This window comes from Schistocerca serialis, chromosome 6 (assembly GCF_023864345.2).
Source record: "Schistocerca serialis cubense isolate TAMUIC-IGC-003099 chromosome 6, iqSchSeri2.2, whole genome shotgun sequence".
NCBI classification, from domain to species: domain Eukaryota; kingdom Metazoa; phylum Arthropoda; class Insecta; order Orthoptera; family Acrididae; genus Schistocerca; species Schistocerca serialis.
The window spans coordinates 524,806,547-524,832,934 of record NC_064643.1 but is presented as its reverse complement, the minus strand read 5'-3'; the positions used below and the strand labels follow the sequence as shown (position 1 = coordinate 524,832,934).

At 44.1% G+C, this 26,388-nt stretch overlaps 1 protein-coding gene and 1 non-coding gene across 4 annotated transcripts in view; both read left to right on the top strand.

Moving 5' to 3' along the window:
* LOC126483880 (ctenidin-1-like) overlaps window positions 1-26,388 on the top strand; it is a 616,668-nt gene that overhangs the window by 106,975 nt on the left and 483,305 nt on the right. The window lies entirely within an intron of this gene.
* Trnal-caa (transfer RNA leucine (anticodon CAA)) lies at window positions 8,254-8,329 on the top strand. The gene has a single exon. It is a non-coding gene; the product is annotated as a tRNA-Leu (tRNA).

Below are 26,388 nucleotides of genomic sequence, written 5' to 3'. Positions count from 1 at the left end.
CCGATTACACATTGTTTACTAAGAATGCGACGTGAAATCTGCCCTGAAATAAAAGTGATTCACCTTTTTCTGAGAACACTGTTTTTGTATCTGGAGTACTGACGCTCTCGAAAGCAAATATAAATCAGCAGATGCAGCAGATAAATGCAAATAACCCACTCTAAAATCTGTTGCTGCGTGTGGCCTGAGGTACAATTCACACACGATAGAATATTTAAAAATCGTTTTTGAGAAATCAAACTCTGATTATTCACAAAAAAGACTGCACAACATAAGAACACTAACAATTACAAAGTTCTCTCATCACAAAGAAACTACGAAAACTTCAGCCAATTGAGTTATTTGTGACATAATGAAAAACAAAGAGATTAAATTAACATTAATCATGAAAATAAATAGTTATATGAGGAACAAAGACTTCCTTCAGTCAACAATACTGACAAATATTTTATTCTTGAGCATGACTTCGTTATCTTTAAAAGTCATCCAAAATTTTCTCCGTCAATATAAAGAACGAGAAAGTATTATAAATGAGTTTTGATCTCCACAGCCAGTCGGGGTGACGGAGCGGTTCTAGGCGCTACAGTCTGGAACTGCGCGACCGCTACGGTCGCAGGTTCGAATCTTACCTCGGGCTTGGATGTGTGTGATGTCCTTAGGTTAGTTAGGTTTAAGTAGTTCTAAGTTCTAGGGGACTGATGACCTCAGAAGTTAAGTCCCATAGTGCTCAGAATCATTTTGATCTCCATAATAAAGTATTTCAGATAGCTTCTCCAAGATTCGCAGGAAACACATTTCATTCTCTGAAAAACACAACTGCTCGCTGCTATGCATGAAATAAGAGTGCCCCAGCGCTCCAAAACTGACAGACTAGCAAGTCAACCACCAGTCACGCAGGGCGCTCATTCATTTTTGTCCCAGTACGGTAAACGTGAATTATTTACAACAGCAGAAACTGTACAGGTTAATTTAGTGAGCCGTGGCGTGTACTTCTCTTCTGTGAAACCGCAACACCACATATCGGTTTTGAAATATTTGTCATAGCAAGGACTTGAGATTGGGAAGTCAATCAGTCGGAACTGAAATGTAACATCTGAAAATAAAATAAGCATCCATTAGGTTTTAACTATCACCTCGAAAAATGGAAGTTACCGTAATTATTATTTTTTATTTGCTTGCGGAGCACATTGAAACTTCCGCATCACAATACGGTAGTACACCACCAGCCGCCCGCCCGGCTAACCGCGCGGTCTAAAGCGCTGCTCCCGAGCGGGAAGGCGTGTCGGTCCCCGGCACGAATCCACCCTGCGGATTAGTGCCGAGGTCCGGTGTGCCAACCAGCCTGTGAATGGTTTTTAAGGCGGTTTTCCATCTGCCTCGGCGAATGCGGGCTGGTTCCCCTTCTCCGCCTCAGTTACGCTATGTCGGCAATTGCTGCGCAAACACTGTCTCCACGTAGGCGTACACCATAATTACTGTACCACGCAAACGTTTGGGGATGGAGTTGTTTGGGGAGAAACGACCAAACTGCGAGGTCATCAGTCTCATCGGATTAGGGAAGGATGGGGAAGGAAGTCGGCCGAGCCCTTTCAAAGGAACCATCCCGGCATTTGACTGGAGCGATTTAGGGAGATCACGGAAAACCTAAACCGGGATGGCCGGCAGCGGGATTGAACCGTCGTCCTCCCGAATGCGAGTCCAGTGTGCTAACCACTGCGCCACCTCGCTCGATACGCATACATTTGGGGGTTACACTTGTCTGGTATGAGACGTTCCCGGGGAGTTCACTGCGGGCCGAACCACACAATAACCATGGGTTCGGCATGGGGCGGCGGTGGTGTGAATGGACTGCTGTAGCCTGTTGTGGGGCTGTGAACCATTGAGGGCTACGGCGGGGACAAAGCCTCTCCGTCGTTTCTAGGTCCCCGGTTCAGTCACAATACACACACACTACGAGACGGGTCCATTGATAAATTGGAGGTAGCTTACCGCGCGGGATTAGCCGAGCGGTCTCGGGCGCCGCAGGCATGGACTGTGCGGCTGGTCTCGGCGAAGGTTCGAGTCCTCCCTCGGGCATGGGTGTGTGTATGTCCCTAGGATAATTTACGTTAAGTAGTGTGTAAGCTTAGGGACTGATGACCTTAGCAGTTAAGTCCCATAAGATTTCACACACATTTGAACAAATTGGGGATAGGCTGTGCGATTTTTCTTTGGCTCCTCTTGCGGTGTGCCACCTTTTTTATGGCGCTGGGTTTTCAATCTGCACCTGTAATGCAGACATGTACCTGTAAACCGAGAAAACGAATTAATTACGTAGCTTGATTTCCGAAGTGATAATTAAAACTTTGTGCACCTCTCGTAAAGAAAGAATAAAAATAGCAGAATGAAGCTACGAAACCTGAACCAGTCGACCATGGATTTACTTAGGATTTACTTAGGGCGATACTGATACTTCAGCGTAGCAAACTGCAGATTTTTGACCGCGTGCTGGATACGACACAGTTGGCATTATTGAGTCCGCCATGTGTACACTTCTGGAAAGGGTAAATACCACCATTGTGTAAATCTTACACGGACAACTAGAGCGCAGACGATCGTGCCAGCTGAAATGGGAAGAGACGGTCACGATGGAGCAGAGGTCTTTTATTGACATCATAGGTCGGTAGCGAAACCTTTCCATCTGCACGGCGATAAAGAACAGCCGTGGTCGTGACTGCATTTGAGCCTCCCTTTCAAACAAGAGCATCGGAGAACTGCAGGGCAAACTGCTCTTTAGCACCTCAACATTTAACCGCCTCGGTCAGCCAGGCTTCCGCAGAACGAGTGCAATGCGATTGTAAAGGGAAACAGATGTGCATGTTCTCTTGCAGTGTAACACTTCTGGCAGCAAGGCAGCCTGGTATTCATGTCACGTCTGTCAGAACTGATTTACGTACGTTTTCTTCAGTTACTTGTGTACCTTTTCTGCTTTGTAACTCTGTGCTCGTTTAGTGTAGATTATAAGTGCACGAAACTAATTGCTAAAAATATTAATACTTAAGCCCTGCACTGCGCAGTCAAGTGAACAGTGGTGTTTTGCCTGGCATCACAGTACAGTTTTCAACACGTCAGAAATGCCCCAAAATAAAACCAATAAAAATTTGCGTATCGAATGATCTACTAAATTTTGTCTGAATAATTCATCCAAATTAATTTAATAAAAGTCCACTGCTGATTTACGTAGCTAACTTCCGAAATAAGTATTAGAATACGAAAAATGTTTCACACATGGATATATCACACTGTTACTGAAATTTACTTTTCATAACAAAAAAAACCTTCCAAACTTAATGTAACCTGTATGACCCAATCATTGATTAAATGTGTAATGGCATTGTTCTGAATGTCTAGTGTGACTGTACAGCTATGGTCCAGAACTATTCTTCCACTTACCTCGGTACAGTAAATATTTCCTCTCGAAATTGGAGCACAACAAGCAGTACTCAACGAAAGCTACATTAAAATAGTAAGCTAAAAATGATATTGAAAAGTGTGTGTACCTCCACGTGCAGTGCGGTCACAAGCAAAACAGAATTTCTTGCTTGGAGACAGTTTGGGGTGCTAGTGTTCTACAAGTGATTTTTCTAAGAAAATTTATAGCAAAGCATTAGTTTATAACTTCACTTTCAAGATCGTGCAAAAACAGCCTTAGAAACGTTCAGATTAAATTGCGATGTGAATGTAAAATAATCGTTCCACATCATTACAATCTATCGTTGAAAATGATGCATGGAACATGGAATTAACTAACTAACTACTGACTCTGAACAAAAAGGACTGGTTTCAGAAATGATTCTATCTGACTGATTATTCGAAAATTTATTTTGCACAAAAAATTAACCTACCCAAAAGTGATCTCCATTTTTTAAGTATATGTATGGGGGAGGAGAACCAACTTCTCTAGCCGTGTACAGTTCATGAGATAAATGCTTCAATCAAATCCCGGTATGACCACTAATTTTACAACAGAGTGCTAACGACGTGCAAATATGCAAATCTCCGGATTAACCTCGAATCACAATTCTTCACAAAACTCTTTTCAAAATCCACAGATACTCTCAAATATTCAGTGTTTAGCAGCTCAGTTCCAAGTAGAAATTTCCTGACCACTCAGTTCCACGCCTGCTTCCCAACACACCTCGACTAAATAAAAATGTCGTGTGACTACGGCCTCCCGTCGGGTAGACCGTTCGCGGGTGCAAGGCTTTCGATTTGGCACCACTTCGGCGACTTGCGCGTCGATGAGGATGAAATGATGATGATTAGGACAACACAACACCCAGTCCCCTAGCGGAGGAAAATCTCCAACCCAGATGGGAATCGAACCCGGGCCCTTAGGATTGACATTCTGTCACGCTGACCACTTTTTTTTTGTGATCTCATTTTGTTCTATATTGTTCATTGAATTTGTTCGGGGCGGACGTCTGATGACACTCGTTGAGGTTCTTCGTTGACCCGTTCACTCAGTTTTCTATTACAGAGAGTACCTAACCCTCTGACCGAACACACTCAGCTACCGTGCCGGTATCGCTCAGCTACTAGGGGAGGACACCTCTCCTAATAATAATCTCTCTCTGAGCGCCATCAGCAGAGACGGTGGAACAACATAAACAAAGATAACGGATCATCATGGCTTGCTCTCAGATGTGTGCATATCGATACATGAAAGCAAGATGTTAACAGTTCTGTAATAGCCAAGATGGCATGTGCTCCTCACACTTGTTGCTAAATTCCTGGAATAGGGGGAAGAAAAGTAGATTGGGGCTTAACATCACTTCGACGAACACTTCAAAAGAGGCAACTCCTGAAGAAACGCGTTCCAATTCAAAACAGCTACCGATCGGTTACACGAACAAATTATAGTAACAACGAATTAATTTACACTGTCACTGTTGTTGTAAGAAGTCCAAAGACTGAATTGATGCCATTCTCCACGCCGCAACTTTTTCATATCTGCAAAACTATTGCGCCATTCGTTCCAGTTCAACCTGGCAATTTTAGTTAAACTTAATTCTTCCTCAACAAACATTTTCAACTAAACTTCCTTCCATTATCAAATAAAAATTTACTTCGGTTTTTACGACGTGTCGTATTAATCTAGTCCTTCGTTTAGTCATGTTATGCCCTGAAGCTGTTTTCCCCCCGAGTTCGATTCTGCCCATCTAATCTTCAACATTCATATGCACCACCACATTTCAGAAGTTTCCAGTCCCTTGTCTGTGCTGTTTAACCAGCGAGTTACACTTCCATCTAAGGCAACTCTCCAAACAATTAATGTCAAAAAAGACTTCTCAACGTTAAATATATATTTGATGTTAACTTACGTTTCTTTTTCAGAAAAAGTTTTCTGTGTCTTGCCAGCCTACGAGTTATCTCTTCTTTGTTTCTACCGCTGTCATTTATTGTGCTGCCTATGTGCGAAACTCATCTACTACTTTCAGCGCCTCTTAAGCCATGTATGGAAGTGACACATGGACGATAACTAGTTTGGACAAGACGAGAATAGGAACTTTCGAAATGTGGTGCTACAGAAGAATGCTGAAGATTAGATGGGTAGATCATCTAACTAATGAGGAGGTATTGAACAGGATTTGGGAGAAGAGAAGTTTGTGGCACAACTTGACTAGAAGAAGGGATCGGTTAGTAGGACATGTTCTGAGGCATCAAGGGATCACCAATTTATTATTGGAGGGCAGCATGGAGGGTAAAAATCGTAGAGGGAGTCCAAGGGATGAGTACACTAAACAGATACAGAAGGATGTAGGTTGCAGTAGGTACTGGGAGATGAAGAAGCTTGCACAGGATAGAGTAACATGGAGAGCTGCATCAAACCAGTCTCAGGACTGAAGACCACAACAACAACAACTGTCACACTTAATTCATTTTTATGTAATTTTTTCTTGCAGCTTCTTGTCAATACAGTATCCTCTCCGGTCAAGTGACCTTCCAAGTCCCTCTTGTGTCTGACAGAATTACAATGTTATCTGCTAACGTTAAAGTTTCGTTCTTTTTCTCTCCGATCTTAAATCCCTTTCGAAATTTCTTCTTGGTTGTCTTTATTGCTTGGTAAATGTGCAGACTTGGGGCAATCCTGTCTGACTCCATTATCAACAGGTGTCACCGTTTCACATCCTTCGAGACTTACAGTTAGGAGTCGGGATGTACGAAATTACCGGTATTTCATCACTGAGCGGGAGAAGTTTTTTACAGTAACACGTAGAATATTTCAGTCATTCTTTTTATCTACAACTGCTACAAACGTAGGTTTGTCGCTCTGTAACCAGTCTTCTAATATTTCAGTCATTCTTTTTATCTGCAACTGCTATAAACGTAGGTTTGTCGCTCTCTAACCAGTCTTCTAAGATTTATCGCACAGTCAGTGTTGTTCCGCATGCTCCTATATTTCTCTGGGTTCCCCCACATCCGCTATTGTCATTCGTTCCCTCCTTCTGCAAACAAATCATGTTGACTATTAAGCTGATGGTACGGTAATATTCACATCTGTGTGTCAGAAAATGACTTCCTTTGAATTGTGTTTATTACATTCCTCTTGAAGTATGAAGGGTATTTAGCATCTCTCACTTACCATGCGTATCATGTAGACAATTCTTGTCATTGTTGGTTTTCCCAACAATATGAACAATTCTGAAGCCACGCGGGATTAGCCGAGCGGTCTAAGGAGCTTCAGTCATGGACTGTGTGGCTGGTCCCGGCGGAGGTTCGAGTCCTCCCTCGGGCATGGGTGTGTGTTTGTCCTTAGGATAATTTAGGTTAAGTAGTGTGTAAGCTTAGGGACTGATGACCTTAGTAGTTAAGTCCCATAAGATTTCACACACACACAACAACTCTGAAGGAGTGTTATCCGCTCCAGATGCCTTATTTACCTGTTGGTCTTTCACCGCTCTGACGCATTCTTCACGATGTGTCAGATCACTCGTCTCATCCCTACTCACTTTCTCTTCTCTTCCCGTAATGCTGCCTTCGAGTGTTCTTTATTGACATGACCCTTCTATTTACATTCTATGAAAAAAAGACGCACCACGACGGAATTATCCGAATGGATGGGACAGAAATCGGTAGATGTTATTTATGTACATGCGCAGAAGAACAAATGATCACAATTTCAGAGAAACTGAATGATTTCTTTAAGAGAAAGAGCTTCACAGATTGAGCAAGTCAACAGTCAATAAGGCCTTGTTCCGCCTCTGACCCTTATGTAAACAGTTATTCGGCGTGACACTGATTGACAGAATTGTTGGATGTCCTCCTGATGACGATGAATGACATGGTTGTTTCAGTATCTCTTTCACTTGTTAAGAACGTATCGTCATCATTTTACTCCTCGCGTACATTGTCCGCAAAGTCGAACGTATACGACATCACATATTCCACTGTCTCATCAAAGGTTAATATTTCATCCACCACTTCTCTCTCACTCTGCGTGCTTCCTAGGATTCCTCCGGCAACTGTTTTTGTAGATGTATTGCAATGTTGGCTTTGTTTATCGTTGTCATTGCTCCGATGTTTATCAACATGACTAGCACTGTAGTACTGGTGCGTGTTACTCGTCAACTAAGCGGTTCAACTGCGCTGCGTAGCCTCATCCTATAATCACCACTGGATACCGCAAGTCGTGCCACCTGTTGCAAATTAACAGCCATATTTTTGTTGCATGGTGGATAATATATGGGCCGTCGAATGCCGTAATCATCATCGGCTTTTTGCGACCTCGCACTCAAGAGGTTCCTTGTCACACAACGTGCCGTGTCATATGTGACACAGCGCGTCTGCAATAACATTTCTACGTCGGCCGCTCCCTACAGATGCAGGTCGCAGGCAGTCAGTCCACATCGTGTAAGGTGGAGTGAACCACGACCGAGAGAGCGGAATGACGAGAGACCAGCATGACCAGAATGATGACAAGAAACTTCCTGGCAGATTAAAATTGTATGCTGGACCGAGACTCGAACTCGGGACCGTTGGCTTTCGCGTGCTGAGCCATCCAAGCACGATTCCCACCCCGTCCTCACAGCTTTACTTCCTCCAGTATCTCGTCTCCTACATTCCAAGCTTCACAGAAGCTCTCCTGCGAAACTTGCAGAACTAGCACTCCTGGAAGAAAGGATATTGCAGAGACATGGCTTTGCCACAGCCTGGGGGATGTTCCCAGAATGAGATTTTCACTCTGCAGCGGATTATGTGCTGATATGAGTCGTGCTTGGATAGCTCAGATGGTAGAGCACTTGCCCGCAAAAGGCAAAGGCCCCGAGTTCGAGTCTCGGTCCGCACAGTTTTAATCTGCCAGGAAATTTCGTATCAGCGCACACTCCGCTGCAGTGTGAAAATATCATTCTAGAATGATGACGGTTTATCTTCATTGAGGAAATTCATTTTGTAATACGGTTTGTCATATCTTTACTGCGAAAGAGAAAGATGTTTTTTGCTGATTTGAGTAAGAGTTCGTAATAAGGTAATAATTAATTTTCTTTGCTTTAATCGCGCGAGAGCTGTTGCCTGTACCCCACTGTAACAATTTAGTATCCAACACGGAACTTTCTCCCCTCTTCTTAATCAGGTAACAGTAGCGACAACTCAGGAAAGATTAAATCAGTTAATGCAGCATCTTTAAATCTACGATGAACACATATATTTTGTAATAATTCTTTGAATATAATACTGTTGAACAAACAACCTTAAGATACTTTCAGAGTTTGTCATTTCTTTGCGATTCTCGATTGTAATGGAGAATACTTTTGTAAAGTGACTTTTCTAAATGTACCATTATGCCTTCTAAAGGAATCATTATTAACGTAATTTACCACGCCATCGTCCATTTCCCAATGTTTGTTATTCACGAGATAAAGTTCCACATGGCAATTTAAAATGCAGACTCATTACGGGGAATCATCGCACATGGAGTTCACGTACAGTTAGTTTGTCGCCCAGAAAATGAGACTCGCCGTTTTAGTAACTTTCAATAGCAGCTGCAATTTCCAGAGAGCAGCTGGCCGAGCGTTTTCCATTACCACAGGAAAGCCAAAGGAGAGAGAGAAAAAACTTACAATTCAGATTTCAAGGAAATTCCTTTCATACGTCCAGAAATCAGATAAGATTTTGTCAAATTTCGTGTCAGAGAAGTAAAGAGGCATGAAGCTTAGTATATATATCGTTAAGGCTCACCGCCCATTTAACCATCTTCTTCTGTGCCAGAACTCTTACGGGAATCGGCGGTAAAGCCGCGAGTAATGGATATGACAGGCAGGGGCACTATGATTATATTGCGGGACAATAAGTTGCGAATATGGGTCTCGCGGGAGGCGTGCCAGAGGTAAGTCCCTGCAGTCGCACTATTCTTTGTGTCCTCGGTGGCTCAGATGGATTTCGGTCAGAGAGCTGGTTGGGGTTGGCCTCTGTAATAAAAAACTGAGTGAAAGGATCAACAACGAACTTGAGCGGATGTCATGTGACGTCCGCAACGACCAAACACAACAATCAACGGTAAAAAAAGATGGATAGAGCGTCTGCCATGTAAGCAGAAGATCCTTGGTTCGAGTCCCGGTCGGGGCACACATTTTCAACTGTCCCCGTTAGCTTATATCAACGCCTGTATGCAGCTAAGGGTATTCATTTCATTGTAATTTAATGAAACGGAGTGTTACAATTTTTTAAACGAACGTGGGCAGAATCAAGTTTGCTTTACTAGCCGGCTGAGTACGCTTTCTTGGAGATCATGCAGCCAGATTTTCTGCTTCGACTCATAGCTTGCAATAGGCGCCACTTCTCAAACAACTTTTCAGACATTCTAACTTGTTTCAAAGAAACTTTTGCTCGGCGACATCTCTTCAAAGAACAGGCTTCGTGGATTTTTTGGAATTTTGTAGTCCGATCTAGATGCTCTGTTCCGGTCTAAGATTTAGTTTAGTACATTTTTGATGCATTTGTATTGTATGTGTAGAATTACTGAGCTACTTACTAACCATTTGTGTATTTTTTCAGCCTAGTAGAAATAGTTTTGATTTTTCATTTTTCTGTACTTCGCAAAAGTATATCTCACCAGTACGCCTAATGCTGAAAGAAAATCTAGGTCCAGAAGAACGAACAACAATGAACCTCAGAATCAGAATTCTTCAGTTCACACCGCAATCATGTCCTCCGATGAGTTATATGAGTTAGCAGATTATGACTAAGTTTGCAATCCCGACGTAACAGTGTAGAATGGGACTGCATTCCACTCGAACAGTCAATCTTCTGTTCAACACAGACACGTTACAAGTAGTGACTGTGCCATATTTACCGACTTGAACATTTCATTCGCAGATAATTCTCGCGACTGTAGAGTGATAAACGAAGACACCATTCCAACAGACGCCAATTCTAATCATACGCTGCTAAATTTTGCTGTGACAAAATTTGCCACGGAAAACAAAAATGCAATGAATTCCACCACCCACGAATGCCACAGATTCCTCAAATGACACTGACATTATGCAAATGTCCCAACAAATGCTAAAACAAGGAGAATAATTAAATACACATTTCACTACTCATTTTGACGAATGTACCAAAAGACAGGAGGAACGCATTAAATCTTTTGAAATGAACTAGGAGGAAATACATGGCGCAATTCAGACAATGGCAGGAGAAATCACAGAACAAACAAGTAATGACATTAAATCTGAACTGACGAATTTAGCAACTAGAATCGAGGAGGTTTCCGCTATCCAGACACGTTTAGATGAACACAACACGCAGAGAGAAAAATTAGGAGAGAGAGATTCAAGGATTTCAAAATGGTTCAAATGGCTCTAAGCACTACGGGACTTAACACCTGAGGTCATCAGTCCCCTAGTGTTAGAACTACGTAAACCTAACTAACCTAAGGACATGCCCGCCCGATTAGCCGTGAGGTCTAACGCACGGCTTTCCGGAGCGGGAAGGAGCGCCTGGTCCCCGGCACGAATCCGCCCGGCGGACTTACGTCGAGATCCGGTGAGCCGGCCAGTCTGTGTATGGTTTTTAGGCCGTTTTCCATGTGCCTTGGTGGATGCGGGCTGGTTCCCCTTATTCCGCCTCAGCTACACTATGTCGGCGATTGCTGCGCGAACAAGTTCTCCAAATACGCGTACACCACCATTACTTTACCACGCAAACGTAGAGGTTACACTCGTTTGGTGTGAGACGTTCCCCGGGGCGGGTGTGAGACGTTCCCCGTGGGAGGGGGGGTCCACCGGGGGCCGAACCACACAATAACTCTGGGTTCGGTGTGGGGCGTCGGAGGGGTGAAGTGGACTGCGGTAGTCGTTGTTGGGTTGTGGACCACTGCGGCTGTGGCGGGGACGGAGCCTCATCGTCGTTTCTAGGTCCCCGGTCAATATACAACATACAACCTAAGGACTCACACACATCCGTGCCCGAGGCAGGATTCGAACCTTCGACCGTAGCAGCCGCGTCGTTCCGGACTGAAGCGCCTAGAGCCGCTCGGCCACAGCAGCCGGCTTCAAGGATTTCACTAACAAATGCTTCAAGGATAAAGAACAGATCGTGGCACAAACCAACAACCTAGTAACAAGTGCACTAGTTACAAAATTACAAGAACAGTCACAATTACAGGCACAACAGATACAGAGAAGAGACACAGAAATCAGTTAAGCTTTTGTCGAATTTCCTGTCAGAGATCGCATTCGGGAGGACGACGGTTCAATCCCGTCTCCGGCCATCCTGATTTAGGTTTTCCGCTTCAGGCAAATGCCGGGATGCTTCCTTTGAGAGGGCACGGCCGATTTCCTTCCGCATCCTTCCCTCACCCGAGCTTGCGCTCCGTCTCTAATGACCTCGTTGTCGGCGGGACGTTAAACACTAGTCTTCTCCTCCTCCTGTCAGAGAAGTGAAACAATGTTGCATTTTTGGAGGGACATTAGGCAGAATCTGTTTTTCTTTGCTAGCCGGCTCGGTTTAGTTTGTTGGAAATAACGCAGTCACATTCACTTCTGTTTGGATTCATTGTTTGCAATACTACTTCTCAAACATTCCAAATAATCAAAGCAAAGCAATTGATAATATTCTATCAGTAAATAGAAACTAGCAGTAAAATATTGTTTTTAAAAGAAACTTTCAACTTTCCCGTAATGGACTATGCCAGTCTGTACATAAGGATTTCTACCAGTCTTGCCATATACTGGCGAATATTCAACCTGTCTTCAACAATTACCAAATCAGTCATGCAGTCATATCCAATATCTTTTCACACCATTAATCCAGGTGTTGGAAAGGTATGGGCCTCGACAATCACTGCTCTATGTTACCTTTCGGCACGTAGTGTACTTGCACGTTCGCGTCGCTCTCACCACTGCAGACAGAAGTGACACTCACAGAATGCCACTCAAGGTCCCAGTTGACTCTCCCTTTGCACCATAGACCTTGCTGCCTGTGATGTGGTCTCACGACGCAGAGTAATTCGAGATCTCAACGCAGCTACCAGTAATCTGTTTCCGACGGTTCTTGGTGATATTCTACCTGTGACCTCCATCCGCATATCACCTGTTGCCACACGTCTACTCGTCAATCCTATCTTGGTGTAGCCCCGTGCTACACTGATGTCCTGAGTCCGTCTCATCACCAATCGTTCAGTAGTCACCGCGCAACAGCCAAAACCTAATGCCTGAGCGATCTGTCGGTACGATACTTCCATGTTCATCGTACCAATGATGCGGCGTTTCTCAAAGTTCAAAAGATAGTGATAAGCTGCACGTGCACGTCCTTTGTTCAAGACATATTTTGAAACTGATGTGCCATGAGACAGTCACTCAAGTTGACACCTTGACTGAAGCAGAAACGACACAAACCGGCGTTAAGTTATCGAGTGCCCGGTGTTAACATTCATTTCTACTTTCTGAAGAAGAGGATAGTATATTTCTCCTCATAAATTTAACTTCTATAAATTAAATGTTTCTTTCTTACTTTCACATTTACAAGAAAAAAGTTCAATAAATAAATACAAAAAGTCCAATGAATATACCACGTCCCTAGCGCGACGTCTGTCTCCGCCACTGGGGGAAGGGTGTGGGAAGTTAGAACTCGACTGTTCTCCTCCTTCCCACTCACTCTCGGCAGGCAGGTGTGCTAACCGTACTGATGTGTGTATTTTGGCTCTCGATCGTAATGTACATTGTGACATGGGTTGAATCTTCTGTGTCTAAAGCGAATCCGTGGAAAGTAGTTTCCTGATCAGATACGTATATTCTCTACCGTGTGTGTCTGCGTGCGTGCCGGCTAAGAAGCTCAGGAATTAAAGATATTAGCTGTCTGTGGATGTTGATTTATATCGCAGCGACAAGCTGAGAATTTCTGCTTGTCCAGTATTCGAACCCCGGTCTCCTCCTTAATAGGCAGATGCGCTGACCACTAGGCCATCTGTGTACCGGACAACCAGACAGCAGCACAGACTAGCCAAGTACACATCCAGTCACACCCAGATCCTCAACTGTGCCACACACTACTGATGTAGTGCCCCTGCTCATTAGTCTCATTACTTGCGGCATCTCGCCGATTCCCGTAAGAGTTGGAGCATGGTGTACATCAGCACTGACGGTATCATTAGATATGTAGCATTTCTTCTTTCAGAGATCTCCGAAAGAACAGACATCATTTTGATCTTGCAGCCACTATGAATCAAAACACATTGAAATTAAAGGCATTAGCTGCCTGTGGGCTTTGATTGATGTCAATGGATTGAGTAGGAAATTTCTGCTAGACTGAGATTCGAACCCAGGTGTGCCGCTTACTATGCAAATTCTCTGACCACTGAGTCATCCGGACGCACTGGTCATGGACCATCCTAGCACGCCTCCCGTCAGACCCAAATTCTCAACTTATACAAAACACCAGTGATGTAGTGCCCCTCCTCATTAGCCTAGGTAGTCGCGGCGTCTCGCTGATTCCCGTGATACGCACTGATTCTCATCAGAATACTTTAATGATATATGTATGTCATGTCTATTCTTTCAGCGAGATGCCTTGAGTAATGAGCCTAATGAGCAGAGAGACTATATCTACATTCACATCACACTCCGTAAGCTACCTAATGGTGTGTGGGGAGAGAGTACATTTGGACCGCCATCTAAGCCCTCGTGGATACCGCATGGGAAGAATGACCGTCGCTCTAATATTTTAAATTTTCTCCTTCTGATCATTACGCGAGACGTATGTGGGGAAAGTAACGTCTTGTCCGACTCTTCCTGCAAAATGCACCCTCGAAATTTCAATAGAAAATATCTCCGTGATGCACAACGCCTCTCTTGTAACATCTGCCAATTAATATTGCTGAGGATCTCCGTAACAACCTAGCGCCAGGTAAACGATCCCATGATGAAACGCGTCGCTCTCCGTTCGACCCCCCCCCCCCCGCCACACGCCGTCCCCTCTCTCTCTATCGGTCCTACCTGGTGGAGACACAGCTAGATGAACCGTACTAAAGAACTGGTCGAACAGCCATCTTGTAAGCAACTTCCTTTGTAGATGAGTTACATTTCCGTAAGATTCTTCCTATGATTCTGAGTCTGGCATCTGCTTTTCCCACTGTTTGTTTTATGTCGTCACTCCACTTAGCGTCGCTCTGGATAGTTACTCCAGAACATTTTACGGTAGATTATGTTTCCAGCGGTTTGTCATCAGTAGTGTAGCTGTACAGCAGTGGATTTATTTTCCTGTGTAAGCGCAATATGTTACATTTATTTACGTTAAGGGTCAACTGTCAGAGCCTTCACCATTCATCAGTTCTTTGGAGGTCATTCTGCAGTCGTTATTACACACATCTCGGTTCCAAGAGTTCCGGAACCTATACAGAAAATCGGAATAGAGATCAACATAAACATCATTTCCGCCCCTTTTTATGTCTCATGAAAACCACACATTGCATGTTGTACCACCATACAGCGAAACCTTCAGAGGTGGTGGTCCAGATTGCTGTACACACCGGTACCTCTAAAACCCAGTAGCACGCCCTCTTGCATTGATGCATGCCTGAATTCGTCGTGCCATGCCATCCACAAGTTCATTAAGGCACTGTTGGTCCAAAATGTCCCACTCCTCAATGGCGATTCGGTGTAGATCCCTCAGAGTGGTTGGTGGGTCACTTCGTCAATAAACAGCCCTTTTCCATCTATCCCAGACATGTTAGATAGGATTCATATCTGGAGAATATGCTGGCCACTCTAGTCGAGCGATGTCGTTATCCTGAAGAAAGTCAGTCACAAGATGGGCACGATGGGGGCGCGAAGTATCGTTCATGAAGACGAATGCTTCGCCAATATGCTGCCGATATGGTTGCACTATAGATCGGAGGATGGCATTCACGTATCGTACAGCCGTTATGGCACCTTCTATGACCACCAGCGGCGTACGTCGGCCCCACATAATGCCACCCCAAAACAGCAGGGAACATCCACCTTGCTTCATTCACTGTGCAATTTGTCGAAGGCGTTCAGCCTGACCGGGTTGTCTCCAAACACGTCTCCCACGATTGTCTGGTTGAAGGCATATGCGACACTCGTCGGTGAAGAGAACGTGATGCCAGTCCTGAGCGGTCCATGCGGCATGTTGTTGGGCCAATCTGTACTGCGCTGCAGGGTGTCGTAGTTGCAAAGATGGAATTCGCCATGGACGTCGGGATTGAAGCTGCGCATCATGCAGCCTACTGCGCACAGTTTGAGTCGTGGCACGACGTCCTGTGGCTGCACGAAAAGCATTATTCAACATGGTGGCGTTGCTGTCAGGGTTCCTCCGAGCCATAATCCACAGGTAGCGGTCATCCACTGCAGTAGTAGCTCTTGGGCGGCCTGAACGAGGGATGTTATCGACAGTTCCTGTCTCTCTGTATCTCATGTGCGAACAACATTGCTTTGGTTCACTCCGAGATGCCTGGACACTTCCATTGTTGAGAGCCCTTCCTGGCACAAATTAACAATGCGGACGCGATTGAACTGCGGTATTGACCGTCTAGGCATGATTGAACTACAGATAACACGAGCCGTGTACCTCCTTCCTGGTGTCAGACCCACTCCGTCTAATAGGCGCTGCTCATGCATGGTTGTTTACATCTTTGGACTGGTTTAATGATTTCTCTAAACATTCAAAGGGACTGCGTCTGTGATACAATACCCACAGTGAAACGTCTGTCTCCAGGAGTTCGGGAAACTGGGGTGATGCAAAACTATTTTTGATGTGTACATCTTCTGTCGCTGCTACTTCGTTACAGGCAACCGCATTATCTGCGAACCTTCTTAAATAGCATCCAACGCCTTCTGCTGGATCATTTATGTATGTTGTAAACAGGAACGGTACTACCGCACTTCCTTGGGCTACTCCGGAAGTTACCTTCACATCTATCGATTTTGATCCGTTAAGAGCGACGTGCACTACATCAGTAATATGCGATGCATGTTGAGAAATTTTGTCTGACTGGAGGGGTGCTGGAGCAGTATGTGCGGCTGTGGTGACCATTGTGTCCAGAACGGCGTAGTGGTCAGCATAAATGTCTAGTAAGCTGGAGACACATGTTCGAATCCCAGTCCAGCACAGATTTTCAACTTGGCCCATTGATATAAACCAATGCCCACAGACAGCCAATGTCTTTAATTTCTTTGTGTTTTGGTTCATAATCGCTGCTGGATGAAAATGGTGTCAGCTCTTTTGGATATGTCCGAAAGAACAGACGCCAGAAATATGTAAACTGCTAAGTCACTGAGCTAGAAATTTTCCAAGAATTTCAAGTAGTAAACCTTAAAAGACATTAGTTTCTAGCGAAATTTATCTATTGTGGAACTACGTATCGAGTAAAGAATAATTTGAAACGTTTTTAAAGGGGAAATAAAACTGTAGTGGCACATTGCAATAAAGTTGTCTCCAGTTCTCAGGGCGAATAACTTAGGTAACAGCTGTCATTTTTGAAGCATCTTTCAGTCAGTATGATAGACGGATCGTTCCGCACCATACATCTTAAGAACGGTAAATGTTGTTTTAAGAAGATCTAATGAAGAAAGGATAGGACAGGAAGAGACAAATTAAGGGAAAAAAGAAGAGAGGAATGATGAGAAATCATTTGCAAATGGGAGTGCTACACAAGGAAAATTCTTTTTGTCATTACAGTTGCGAACGTACCGCGGTAATAGCCAACATATACAGATTGTACCAACTAAACAACACTTTTGTACAACAGAGAAAGAGCACAATTATCAGAAAGAAAAATTCGCAACTGATCATTTATTACCACTCAGGAAACTTGATGTTTGGCCTGGTACTGTACTTAAGCTTTACACTTTGATATTCGACCGACATGCTCACCACAAACGATGTTAAGAACACGTACTTACGTTGTGATGTTTGAGTCCATCACGGTTTCATGCATTGGTGATTAATTTGTATCCTATAGTAATCCGGGAAAGACGTAGCATGCCACATGATACTTAATTCAGAACAGCTGGGAAGCGATAAAAACTTAAGCTACCACAGTCAAAAGTTGCAGTAGACTTAAATAAACACTCTTATGCCTGTCCCACGCTGGGCAGAAATATCTTTTATTCCTCAGTAGCTCGTGACCTCTTAACAGTCGCATATTTACTACTGTAACTTTGATGTCTTCGAGAATCAACACGCTGCCTTTCTCCCAGAGAGGAATTCTGCAGAACTCGCGAACGCATGTATTTTCTGCGCTGACCTCGATCGGGGAATTCTCGCTCCCGTTGTGGGCTCGCTTCAGATCCGAACAGCAAGCATGCGTCGTAAATTACTGCCTTACTTACAGGCCGACAGGCAGAATTTAGTGCGCTGACATTCACCCGTGTGTGCGCGCCTCTGACAACGCATCTTCTTCCAAGCAGACTGCTTCGTTTTACGGCTTGTCGATCGTTTATCTAACAGCGTTCTCGCTGACCTGTACCTGCATTCATTATGGCGCTGATCTTCCACGACTGTATGCCTGACTGGATATTGCAACAACTGAAAATATTAAACTAATATCCAGAAGCTATAATTATGTTTTACTAGAGACAGAAAAAACAACTAGTGACGGAAAAGATCGCAGTGATGCGACACATTTAGCAATTTCAATTGTGCCTCACTACGATCGTATCGGAGAAATCTTTAAGCCAATACAAACGACCCAGTCACTTTTCTGACAATTGGGTTTTCCTGTGAAACAACGAGGTGAAACTCTCATGCCTGCCTATCTTTGTTGACAGCTTGATATTGAAATTAGCTGTGAAACATGGCGTTGAGCAAAATTTTATTTACGCTGTGCCTGAATTTTCGTACGCATGGGATTTGCTTTTGACTTACATAACTTTTTTTGTATGCAGCCTTGATTGGGGCATGAACGAAGAGTTTGTTAACTTCATTAACGTGGGAGAAAGCTATGTAGAGCTGGTCGTGTGGAAAGCAATTGACACTAAGCTCCATTCTCACAGCACGGAACGTTAGGCCGTATACTTTGGCATAATACACTGAAACGCCAAATAAACTGGTGTAGGCAAATACATAGATACGTAAACAGGCGCCAGCTCCTATGTAAGACAACCACTGTCTGGCGCAGTTGTTAGATCGGTTACTGCTGCTACAACGGCGGGTTATCATGATTTAAGTGAGTTTGAACGTGGTGTTATCGTCGGCGTACGAGCGATGGGACACAGCATTTCCGAGATAGCGATGAAGTGGGGATTGTCCTGATCGACCATTTCAGGATTATATTCGTGAATATCAGGAACCCGATAAAACATCATATCTCCGACATCGCTGCGACCGGAAAAAAATCCTCCAAGTACGGGACAGAAGAGAATCGTTCAACGTGGCAGAAGTGGAACCCTTCCGCAAAATTGCTGTAGATTTCAGTGTTGGGTCATTCAACGACATCATCGATATGGAGCCGGAGAGACACTCGTGTAACCTGGATGGCTGCACGACACAAAGCTTTACGCCTCACCTGAGCCCGTCAACACCGACACTGGATTGTAGGTGACTGGAAACATGTTACCTGGTCGAATGAGTCTCGTTTCAAATTGCATCGGGCGGATAGGCGTGTACGGGTGTGGGGACAACCTCACGAATCTATGGACCCTGCATGCCAGCAGGGCACTGTTGTAGCTGGTGGAGGCTCTGTAATGGCGAGAGGCGTGTGCAGTTGGAGTGATATGGGGCTCCTGATACGTCTAGATACGACTCTTACAGGTGACACATACGTAAGCTTCCTGTCTGATCACCTGCGTCCATTATTGTCCATTGTGCTTTCCGACGGACTTGAGCAATTCCAGCAGGACAATGCGACACCTCTCACGTCCAGAATTGCTACAGAGTGGATCCAGGAACACTCTTCTTGGTTTAAACACTTCCGCCGGCCAGCAGACTCCCCAGACAAGAACATTATTGAGCATTTATGGGATGCCTTTCTACGCGCTGTTCAGAAGAGATCTCCATCCCCTTGTATTCTTACGGCGTTATGTACAGCCGTGCAGGATTCATGGTGTCAGTTCCCTTCAGCACTACTTCAGACATTAGTCGAGTCCATGTCACGTTGTGTTGTGGCACTTCTGCGTGCTCGCAGGAGCCCTACACGGTATTGGGCAGGTGTACCAGTTTCTTTGCCTCTTTCGGTGTATAAGCTCGCTGGAAATTGTACACGTTTAAAGCGAAATGGCAAATTGTTAGGAATAAGCAGGGTTCGAGGTGTAAAAACTCTCACCCTTGCGCCACTTCCTGTCAAAATGTTCTACGATGATACGTGGAGAGAAGTAACTTTTAAGTTTCTACGAATGAAGGGTTCTGAGGAGAGAGATAATGCAAGAAGCTCTTGATTGGAGTTACGTTGCGTCTCGCTTTCTGAGGTATCCAAAGAGAACGTTAAAATCAGATGTTCTCGAGTTGCAGCTGCTTTTCCATTGTGCCCCAATCTCTTTAAATAACATAGAAGGATGCCGAAAATTACTCGACTTGTAAGATAAGATACGAGCAGGCTTTACGCAGAATCAGCGAGAAAGGGTGCTTTAGTAAAGTACTAACTAGGCCGAGGACGGATGGTAGATCAAGTTTTAAAACATCAGGGAATAACTTCAGAACCATTAAAGGGTGATAATACTGGCCGAACTGGGAAAAATATCCAGTACACATGTGCCCGGGGATCAAATACTTGTTGGGACTTGTGTCAGTCTATCTGGTGATAGCCATCTGTCTGTTGGCACTACAGAAGGTTTTCAGTGCGGTTGCTATTTTTTTTAGACACCCTTAAGCCCCCTTTGTGAAAAAATCACGAACTCATGTGAACATGCCTGGCTCTCTTCGAATGGTTTCACGTACGTGGGACACACGCTTCTACAACGTTTTTATATCAATACCTTTAAATATACCATAAGCATAATCTAAGGGGTTGCGGTCAGGTGAACGGGATTCCCGTGTTTCTGGACCTCCTAGTCCAATCTAGTGCTCATTAAACGTAGGTGTTAAGGACTGCCTCACACGGCATAGAAAATTGGGTCTTTCTCCAAGCCTAACGTTCTTCAACAGCCCAGGTAATCTGTCGTGCAGTAATGATGACTTTTTTTGGATCATCAGTCTTCTGACTGGTTTGAAGCGGCCCACACAAATTCCTCTTCTGCTTTGATAATAGAACCATATAACTTTTCTGATCAACCGTGGGATCCTATGCCTCTGCCACACACAACTCCTGCCCATATATTGACACTAAAGCTTACCTGATGCCTTGCCTTCATGGTCGCTCAAGGATTTTCATCTGCGCACACGTCGTTACTACATTACTTTTTTTTATCCAACTCGGTGTGAATCCAGCTTCATCAGTAAGTAAAATGGAGGCTGAGAACTGCTGGTTTTCAGCGCTCCGTCTTATAAACAAAAGACTAACCTGTAGTCTGACATAGCTGTCTCGTTGTCTGAGAGTTTGCAACCACTACAAGTAATACGGATGAACCAATTCTCTGTGCAGAATTGACCCCGCAAGAATGTGATTCATGTCTTCTTCAGCACTATCTTTTCGCACACTTGTTTTAATATCATCTTCTACTCACAGTGACACTGCTTCCTCCACGTCCGGTGTGTGAACATTGCGATGACCACCACAGTGCCTTGACTTGTGTATGATCTCGTGTCTTCAAGTCCCTGGGACGAACTGATGAACGTTATTTCAGATGGAATGCGACCTTGAGGATGTCATTCGGCGTACCTAGCAGTTAACGCCATTGCCCAATACGTTTGCCGCTTCCCATGTGGAATACTAAGGCTTTTCATCATTCTTTACTTTGTTGAGATACCACGAAATCACTAATCTTGTTGTGATGTCTCAACGTGGCACGTACGGAACGACTGATGGAGGAAGCAGCTGTAACATATCTGGAAACAGCAGCACACAAGCAAACTCGATAAATAATAAATGAGAAAAAAGGTCAACAGGGAGGCAAAAAAATCAGCGAATACTTCGCTGCAGAGTGAAAATTCATTGTGGAAACAATCCTCCTGACTGTGGCTAAGCCATGTCTCCGTGGGAAAGGTGTGCATGAAAACTTCTGTGAGGTCTGAAAATTCAGTTTGGAACCGCGCGACCGCTACGGTCGCAGGTTCGAATCCTGCCTCGGGCATGGATTTCTATGCTATCCTTAGGTTAGTTAGGTTTAAGTAGTTCTAAGTTCTAGGGGACTGATGACCTCAGCTGTTAAGTCCCATAGTGCTCAGAGCCATTTGAACCATTTGAAGTCTGAAAAGTAGGAGATGAGTTACGGACGGAGGTAGAGCTGTGAGGGTGGATTGTGAGTCTTTCTTAGATAGCTGAGTCGTTGGAGGCAAAGGTACCAGCTTCGAGTCACGGTTCGTCACACAGTTTTCATCCACCAGGAAATTTAAGATCAACGTGCATTCTGCTGGAGTGTGAAAATTAATTCTGTGACGGGCAAGGAGTCCACAGTAGTGAATACTGACCGTTCTGTACGAAGACAAAAGTGTAATGGTCCGCGTTTCAACAAGTATTCCTTTTCCGGGTCCTATGTTTATGTGTTTTTTGTTTTCTAGTTTTGTCTAGTATTTTCCTCTGTGGGACTATGGTAAAGGAGCATGGTACAGAGAGAGACGCAACAAACCAAGCAGAAAGCTGATGAATCTGAAAGTAAGAAAGGTTTGACCTACTGTAAACGTACGGTCATTAGCACGGACGCGCACACATAAACGTCTGTTGTGGCACCAGATTGCAGCACTATTATTCAACATAAATTCCAAGATTTAATGTTGTTATATCACGCGGCGTTTCGTGTCGTAGTAAAATACTTATCTTTACATTATCCCTCTAATTACCTACCCATTTACTCAGAAGTGAAAATGCGTCTTCTTTCCAGCTCTTACGCCACGTTCTCAGTCCTCACGCACTGTGAAAAGCACGGTGACATGTTATGCTGTATAAGGCAAATGTAGGGGTCATCTCACTACTCCGTAGTGCGTTTCGCACGAGTGTCGGTGTCATCGTTTAGGGGAGAAAGGCGCATGCAGCTGATCGCATCAGCGTAGGACAGGTTGGCCGCTTCAGTTACACGAAGCACGTTTCTCTTCGGAGCGTTCGGCAGGACCTAGCCGCCTGTACGTCTCAGACGTTAAGTTTTGAACAGCTATCCCTATGGCAGCTTTCATTGCAAGGCACTCACCTTTCTGAAGAGGTAACAGGTCGATGGACACATGTGTGCTGAGAAAATTGAATTTAGGAGCTAAATAGATAAAAAATAAATTATAACTGGAGAAGGAGATGAGGAAGGCAGGGGTTTACCATGCAGCTGACAACGATGTTATAAGAAGAGAGAGCGCAGAGCTATTGAGACAACGGCTGGGGAGAAATTTGGCACTATTTAAAGAACATCCACTGTATTCATCTCAAGTAATTTAAGTTAATTCGGAATAACTTATTTCACGAGTCGAGAATAGCCCTGATGTATTAACTACTTCCCCATCAACAGTGGAGGCATGATATAAACATTTATAAAATCGATTATGTTCCAAACTTTTACAGAGAAATCGTTATTGTCAAGTAATTGCACATAAATTACTAAAAGCGTTTTAAAATATGTTTAGAGTGGTAACAATATTTATGTGTTTTGGTTCGGGAGCTTATCTGGAGATGACTTCGTGCTAAAAATGTAGAAATGGTAAATCACACACGTTAAAATTCCCGTAGCATTATGCCGCAGTCCCATGTGTTGTCCCGAAACTCTAATCTTCATTCTGTCATCCACAGAAGGGAACGGAATGTTACCTTGGGACTATGACGGAACTGCGGAACTTCACGGAAAAATGTTAATTGGTTACATATTTTCAGCAGTGGTCGCTTGCGGTTCGTAATCCGGATATTTCAGATTTTAGATAGGACATCAACTCGACCTCAGTTAATTCTGGCTTTAGCATTGTGGAATATTAATTGCACTGCTTGAAGGCGCTGTATTGTGGGGAAAGCAACAGAGGTTATGGTCAACAGCAACGCTGAGGCCTTTACAGTTCTTGTGGGGTCTTCTGTAGCAAAAAGATAAATAAAACCCCTTGTTGTTCACCAGCCTGATGTAAGTCTTTCAATTGGACGTAAGTTTTGTGGCTTGAGTGTACGTACTTACCATAGTAATTCTACAGTGGAAACACATTCTACAGTTTATGACGGAATGCGAGCCACGTCTCATTCCTGGCGAATTCTTGCACCCTAGGAGATTAGGCTACAGGCAGGCAGAAACATTCCTTGCTGAGAAGGCTGAAACATTCCTTGCTGAGACTAGACTTCAAACTCGCAACCTTTCAGACTCCAGACACGCGATCTACCACTAAACTGACAGCAACCGGAGATGCCTGGGAGGCCAATGTCGATGTCGCCATCCTGGCCTTTGTACACGTATCGCAATGCATGTGGGGGGCAACACTCTCCAGGAAGGCGGCGTATCTACATAGAAACGACCATCGATGTGGCGGAGCAAGCGGCGGGGCGATGTTGATGGGTCCTGTTGCTAGCTGTCACTAAGACACATCGTTGTGAATCACCTGGGCAGCCGTCATCCGTGTCGAAGCGTCAGCGTATTCTAGTAATCGCTGTGTCACGTGCTCGGCGATTTGACAGTTGGGTATATGAGCAACGAGGAATCTGCTGATTTATGGTTTTTGTCCAAGATTATTACAAGCGATGAGACGTGGTGTAACGGGTATAATCGAGAATACAAATGGCATCTATACTCTTCAGGTCACTGTTAAGCGCATGTCAGGGGGTACTTTTCATTGTGCCACACATTAAGGTTCTTTCCTATACCATTCAAGGATGGAGTATTAGATGGACGGTTGCACCCGTGCCTCTGTGCGAGTTATTTACTGAATCAGAATGATGTCTTTGAGGTAAATACATGGGAGACTGAAGAATATTCGTAGTTTCTAAACTGAAAGATGGATCTGATGTTTCTTAACCAAGATCTCACCAAATCCACGAAGTCTTTCTTCGATAGTGCATTAAACGGTCCGCCTTCCTGCATGGCACATTTTTTTTTATTCTACAAACATGCTACATTACGCAGAAGGAGAAGCAATAAAAGGAAAACCCACTGAAGATGCCCCTACTATAGTGAAACATGTTTGGGGAAATGAAAGAAATTGTGCTCGTGCAAGAAGATGGACCTTTGTACCATTTTACTTATAGTTTTCTGCATGCACTGGAACAGGACTTAAATTACTTTATTATAATCCTTCTGCGATTATCTGCCAATGAAGACTTTTAATATTTCTCTGACATTTACTCACCGATCTAGCAATCCTTCAGCACCACGTTTTCATTTCAGTACGCCCGATGTCCCCTGTTAATATAAGACGATAAGCAACCCATGCACTTGAGCAATATTCAGATATGGGTCAAAGAAGCATTTGTATTTACTTTGTCGGCTTGTATCGATAGTGAGTGTGGTTACGCTCTTTGCCTTTTACGAAGTAGCGTCTTCGTCTGTGACCCCCCAAAGAGCGGGCGTATCAGAGCAGTGCGTCGTTGGATGTACGACCTCGGCAACAGGGCCTACCCGAGCAAGTGAGCATGAGCGAGAACTGCACAGACGTGCAGCGGGCGGAGGAATCTTGGGGTCACGGAGCGCAGCTAAAGGAACACTGGTGTACTAGCAGCCGCTTGGGAGAGCCCATCACTATTGAGTTGCAGTCGGATCTGGTGTTCGTTATTGGTTCAGACGGATTTGTTTCATGTTCCGTAATATATTGTTGTGATCGTGGCTCGGAATTAGATTCTTTGCTCTTAATTTTTAAATTCCCCTTTTTAGTTTTGAGTACCGGAGTGAAAGGGTAATACTGCTGGTTTTATCTCGCTCAGTGAATGTGTCTGGTTTTAAGGTTTTGATTGTGTGAATTTTTTTGTAACTTGTCTTTGTTGCTGCTGTACTACTACTTAATTTTATTTGTTTAGGCTTTCAGCGCTGTGAACAGGTGCCAGGTTTGAATCCAACCCACATTTAATAATTCTAAAACGACGCGAATTGGGCATCTGACGGCATTTTTAATTGTTTTGGAAATCTTTGACATATCTTTTGTATTTTCTTTATGAGCGCAGTGCTGGTTTTATTTTAATTAAGTTGTTATTGTGCGAATGTTACTAATTTGATGGTACTGCACTACCACTCCCCAAGCATTTCGCTCACTGACCGTATCAATGGTAGCGGAGCATGGTTCTCCGGGAGCTGGACAAATTAATAATTTCAAATAAGCATCATTCAGGATATTTTTTAAATTTATTTTTTATATACGGAGTCTGTTTGTGGTTTTGTACGTTTTATGGTGCATTCGGATGTACTATGGAACCAAGGACCGTTCTCGGCATAACATATTTAAAGAAGGAGAATCTGCAGCTGGCCGGGGTGGCCGAGCGGTTCTAGGCGCTACAGTCTGGAACCACGCTACCGCTACGGACGCAGGTTCGAATCCTGCCTCGGACATGGATGTGTGTGATGTCCTTAGGTAAGTTAGGCTTAAGTAGTTATAAGTTCTAGGGGACTGATGACCTCAGAAGTTAAGAAGTCCCGTAGTGCTCTGAGCCATTTGGACCTTTTTATTTATTTATTTATTTTTTATTTTATTTTTTTACAATCTGCAATATGAACTTCATATACGTGGCCATTCGGGATAGCGAAGTGATATTTCCCTGAGTGCAGAGCTGTGCGAAGAAATGGCATGACTGCAGCAAGTGACCACACACAATATTGTGACATGAATGCTGCCCTATCTATTCGTGCAATCTCACTCTCGAGTGTAGGGGAAAAATGTTCAGTTTTTTAAATGTAGTAATCCGTCTAGCGTGGAGAC